Source organism: Physeter macrocephalus, chromosome 1 (genome assembly GCF_002837175.3).
Source record: "Physeter macrocephalus isolate SW-GA chromosome 1, ASM283717v5, whole genome shotgun sequence".
NCBI classification, from domain to species: Eukaryota; Metazoa; Chordata; class Mammalia; order Artiodactyla; family Physeteridae; genus Physeter; species Physeter macrocephalus.
This window is the reverse complement of record NC_041214.2, coordinates 67,747,810-67,753,809: the sequence shown is the minus strand read 5'-3', so window position 1 is coordinate 67,753,809 and position 6,000 is coordinate 67,747,810. Positions and strand designations below refer to the sequence as shown.

General features: G+C 33.0%; 1 protein-coding gene across 14 annotated transcripts in view; it reads right to left on the bottom strand.

The window, feature by feature from the left end:
* The window catches only part of NAALADL2 (N-acetylated alpha-linked acidic dipeptidase like 2), a 1,565,958-nt gene that overhangs the window by 1,497,748 nt on the left and 62,210 nt on the right, over positions 1-6,000 (bottom strand). For 2 of the 14 annotated variants that reach the window (XM_055083842.1, XM_055083844.1), the window contains one exon: positions 2,207-2,288. The exons of the other annotated variants lie outside the window; for them this stretch is intronic. The gene's annotated coding sequence lies outside the window, so the exon portion shown is untranslated. The remainder of the gene's footprint in view (positions 1-2,206; positions 2,289-6,000) is intronic. 14 annotated transcript variants of the gene reach the window in all.

Sequence of the window (6,000 nt, the reverse complement as noted above, 5' to 3'; positions counted from 1 at the left end):
TGACTACACTACCCAAAGCAATCTACAGATTCATTGCAATCCCTATCAAATTACCAATGGCATTTTTTACAAAACCAGAACAAAAAATCTTAAAATTGGTGGGGAGACACAAAAGACCCCGAATGGCCAAAGCAATCTTGAGAAAAAGAAATGGAGCTGGAGAAGTCAGACTCCCTGACTTCAGACTATACTACAAAGCTACAGTAATCAAGACAATATGGTATTGGCACAAAAACAGTAATATAGATCAATTGAACAGGATAGAAAGCCCAGAAATAAACCCATGCACCTATGGTCAACTAATTTATGACAAAGGAGGCAAGGATATACAATGGAGAAAGACAGTCTCTTCAATAAGTGGTGCTGGGAAAACTGGACAGCCACATGTAAAATAATGAAATTAGGACACTCCCTAACACCATACACAAAAATAAACTCAAAATGGATTAGAGACCTAAATGTAAGACCAGACACTATAAAACTCTTAGTGGTAAACATAAACATAGGAAGAACACTCTTTGACATAAATCACAGCAAGATCTTTTGTGACCCACCTCCTAGGGTAATTGAAATAAAAACAAAAATAAACAAATGGGACTTAATGAAACTTAAAAGCTTTTGCACAGCAAAAGAAACTATAAATAAGATGAAAAGACCACCCTCACAATGGGAGAAAATATTTGCAAACAAATCAACGGAGAAAGGATTAATCTCCGAAATATATAAACAGCTCATGTAGCTCAATATCAAAAAAACAAACAACTGAATCCAAAAATGGGCAGAAGACGTAAATAGACATTTCTCCAAAGAAGACAGACAGATGGCCAAGAGGCACATGAAAAGCTGCTCAACATCACTAATTATTAGAGAAATGCACATCAAATCTACAATGAGGTATCACCTCCCACCAGTTAGAATGGGCATCATCAGAAAATCTACAAACAACAAATGCTGGAGAGGGTGTGGAGAAAAGGAAACCCTCTTTGCACTGTTGGTGGGAATATAAATTGATATAGCCACTGTGGAGGACAGTATGGAGGTTCCTTAAAAAACTAAAAATAGAACTACCATATGACCCAGCAATCCCACTACTGGGCATATACCCAGAGAAAACCATAATTCAAAAAGACACATGCACCCCAATATTCATTGCAGCCCTATGTACAATAGCTAGGTCATGGAAGCAACCTAAATGTCCATCGACAGCCAAATGGATAAAGAAGATGTGGTACATATATACAATGGAATATACTCAGCCATAAAAAGGAATGAAATTGGGTCATTTGTAGAGATGTGGATGGACCCAGAGACTGTCATACAGAGTAAAGTATGTCAGAAAGAGAAAAACAAATATCATATATTAGTGCATATATGTGGAATCTAGAAAAATGGTACAGATGAACGGGTTTGCAAGGCAGAAATAGAGACACAGATGTTGAGAACAAACGTATGGACACCAAGAGGGGAAAGTGGGTTGGGGGGTGGGATGAACTGGGAGATTGGGATTGACATATATATACTAATATGTATAAAATAGATAACTAATAAGAACCTGCTGTATAACACATGGAAGTCCAGTTCGCTGTACAGCAGAAACTAACACAACATTGTAAAACAACTATACCCCAATTAAAAAATAAAAATAATGCACTGATATTTCTAATTTCAAAATTAAGAACTTAACTAGTAAAAAAAATAAAAAAGCAAGAAAGATGTTCATGGCAAGTTGCTAGATAAAATGTGAGTATATCTTCTGTGAGCTCATTTTTAAAAATCTGTCCTCTACTCATCTATCTCTCTTCTCTACCCACATATATACACGTGCACACACACTGATGCACACACGGATCTGAAAAGTATACACTAAAAGATCAAGAAAAGTTACCTGTGATTGGTAAAATTATGGAAAAGCTTCATTTTCTTTTTTATATTTGTCTATATTTGAATTAGTTATGTATAAAAATAAAATTATTTTAAAGAACTATAATATAATTTCAAACTGGGCAAGAGAAAGTAAATTTGGAAGTTTTCTAGAAGTTTAAAAATGAACTATAGGTGGTCATAAGAATCAATGTCTATATAAAATTCAATCAACAATTTTTTTTTTAAGCATCAGACTAAAATTCTAGGAAAATATCCCAAGGATTTCTTTCCCAAATGAGTGCTACTTAAGGACCTAGTAAACATGTCCCTCTGTTATCCTTACCTCAGGTGTTTTATGTTGCAACATTATATGTCTAGTAGAAGATAAGACAGGCTTTCATTTTCCTTTCTTTGAAAATTATTTTCTGCCAGGTATTAAGAAAATAAAGTGGAATTATTATTGGCATCTTATTTGAGAAAGATAGATAACCTTGAGTCTTAAACCTTCTCTGGCATTTTCTTGATCTTCACTAACCATGACCGAGGTAGCATAGTCTCATCTGCAAATTACTAATAATAATCAGCTCTGAGAAATGACCTTGGATGAAGCAATGTTAAATTGGCCAGGAAATTTTTTGAGGCATCACTGTTATTAGCTCACAATTTTTTCATTTCACTCTGCCACTGATGCTTGGCAGGTTATAATTTTTCATTTTTGCACTTGGATGATACTCAGTGAAGTAGAGATTATGGAGATAGTAGTGGAGAATTTTTACAAAGGGATTTCACCCATTGCTCCATAATATTAGGTTACAAAATGGAGCTCTATTTGGGACAAATTATCAGCTGAGGATACATAATCAGACTTCAAGATAATAGTAATGATCTACACCATATTTTAAGTTTTTTTAAAAGTGCTCCCTTTTGTATACAGAGTTGATGTTATGACCAATTTATATATATGCTTGGAAATATTTTCATTAGTGGAGATGGTTTGGGCTGATTTTCCTTTTGACAACTTCGTGCCTTCATGAGATGGTTGGATGGGGTTGAAGACAATGTCTGTGAAAATGGAAAAAACTTTTCTCTATTGAATGAAAAATTCATTAAACTCCATAGTGCTTCACAATTTTTAAGTTTCACACATTTCATATAATCCCATAATAACCCTTTTTTCCCCTACCCCTATATTGCTCCCCACTTACTTGTCCCCACTGGTGACCACTACCTTTGTTCTCTATATCTAGAAAACACTTTTTATATAGAGATATCCAATGACACAGATTGGAAATAGACTTGTACTACTATTCATGAATGGACAGTCTCAGGTAGGTGGCAACTATTTTTGTTGCATCCTTCCTCCTTCTTTATCTCCATAAGACCAGCCCCAATGCCAGTAGTATAGTGATGATCACTTATATCCATATTCTTTCAGAATCTGCTTTCAGCATGCTACTTAATACCTAGCTTACAGTAAGCACAAAATCAGTGTAAGTTGTCACTACCTTTAGTAAAGGAGGAAAACTCATTTTAAAAATAAAAAATATTATAATATAAGATACAACAAATCAAGAACAAATTTGAGTTTGGAAATATTCCCAGAACAGGAGACAGTGTTTAAATAGGTAGTTAGAATGGAGACTTAGAGACCAGTCTCCTCTAGCTTGAAAAAACTAAGAATTGCCACTTGAGACACCAAGTGACTTACCTTATCTTGATTTGACCATTAGCACCCAACTGCACCTAGGGTAATATCAAGTTGGAATACCAAACTAGGGACAACTACTTGCTAAGGAAACCATTAAGTTTTGTAACTTCCCTAAGTTTTCTAAGTATGCCATCCCCAGTGTATCATCCCCATATTATTTGAAAGGAAAATTAAATTGCCGCTCTCCCCCAGAACATCTGAATTTGGGGGCTTGGATCTAATTGTGGAATAAAATATCTTGTCCCCTATATAAAACTAAACTACATACTGTTTCACCATAGGACATTACGATTACCTCACAATACAACTTTGATACAAATGAGAATTTAATTGATCTTTTTTTTGCCCAACCACTGGCAAGATATGTAAATTAACAGAATAGCTGCATAGTAAAGAGCTTCTTTTGAGTGACTACAGTACCCTAGATTTGCACAGATTGGATAGTTTTGCAGCAAAAGCTAAGAGAAAGTAACATTTTGCTTTAACTGAAGTTCCAGAATAATATGCAGAAATGAAATTAACCATTACATTGAGGCAAAGAGGGGCCTTCTAATCTAAACTTTTTAAAAAAGAGGATCAGCAAAAATGATAATGTCACATAGCATCTTCTTTATTAATCTGTACCATATACAGCACATGCTGGAGTTTTAAGAAATATGATTAACATAAAGTTATTTTAATACAAATAATAAAAGCAAAACAACAAAGATGATAAAAACATTTTTAAATATAATATAGTACCTAAATGAATTTTTTGTGTCAATATAATGTTTTTCTATTATAGATACTAATTAATAGCAAACAGACTGTAAGTCAACATAGTCGATATTTGTTTTTTCTATCAGCCACTGGCGTGGGGGGAAAAAAAGGAAGAGGAGGAGGGCAAAGAGGAGGGAATTTCTCCTTTCTTTATTTCTCTAATGCTCTAAAGACATAAAGACAATGCTCCAAAGATTAAAATCAGCTCTACTCTTGTCCTACCAAGCAAGTCCCATTTCAACCAAAAAGTGGAGTAGTTTGGTTTGCTCCTCTATAAAAGCTGGTAGTACGGAAAAGCAAAGTTAGCTCAGATTTGCTATGCATTAGGTAGCAGCATTTGGTGCAGAAGCTACAGAGAAACTTACCGTTAAAATTTCCTACTTTTGAGAAATACTGTCAAGGTTCATTATTTATATTTCAAAAATTATTGATTTGACTCTTCCAAAGAAAATATTGAAAATTAAAAGATGGTACACAATGACTTATCTTAGCATTAACTCCTAGGAAACATGGATTGATAAATATTTTATTAGAAGATCTACTGCAAGAGGGATTCATTATATTCCAAAAAAAAGGGAAATTCTTAGTCAAAAGTTGGAAACCTTTTTATTCTTGTAAAATTACTAAATTTTTAAAGGAAATTCATTTGCTGTTCTTATACTATAAGACAATCCAATAAAATGTTTACCACTTCCAAACACTTTCATTTGTTCAAAATTGCATTATTTTTAAAATAGCATATCTAGTATAAGTGAAATAAGTACAAACCTCAGCCAGTCATTTTAGTTTTAAATAGTCAAATTATTAAATTAACGTTCAAAAAAGGCATTTTGAAGGACCATAAATATCATCAGGAAAAACAGTTTGAACAATTATATTTTTTAATCAGTAAGTTAAATGAACCAAATCACCAAAAATAAACACTGTCTATCCCTTAAGATAAATGTTGATTTTGATAACTTCTTTTTTTGTCTTTTGTTTTAATCATTGACTAAGATAATAAAATAGAAAATATAAGTAGGTAATTTATGGTTAGGTTTTCTTTAAAAAAAAAAAGATATCAAGAACTACATGTAGCATCTGAAAAATCTTTATGTAAATGCAGAAATTTTGGGTACTGTTATAGTACTGAGTCATGCTACTTGGGGGTAGGAGACATTAGCCTTATGTCCTATATGTCCTCACTGCTCTACAACTTTTATCTTCAACTTCTGAAAATCTGACTGACTAAGCAGTCAAATAGCTCCTTCCTATTTCCCTTGCTTCGGAATTGACCACCCCACCTTTCTTGCACTGTCAACATTTTCTGAACATATGAAAAATACCAATACTATTTTTCATTCATATCAAGACTGTTATGTTTGTCTCAGAAACACACTTTAAAAAGTATAACATATCATTGAGAAGTTGGAAAAATTATTATTCTCTCCAATTAACAGGCTCCCCCATTCAAAATTGTAAAACATAATATATATACCTGCCAATAACTAATATTAGGAATAAAAATGATTGACTAATGAAAACTATAATTAAGAAAAAATATTTGAGATAATTTAATGACCACAAATAATGTGTATCAAAAATGCTGTATCAGTTTTTAATAGGTTATCACAATATATTTATTAAATGAATATGATGCTGTTCAAGAAGTAGAAATAGTTCAGGTAGTT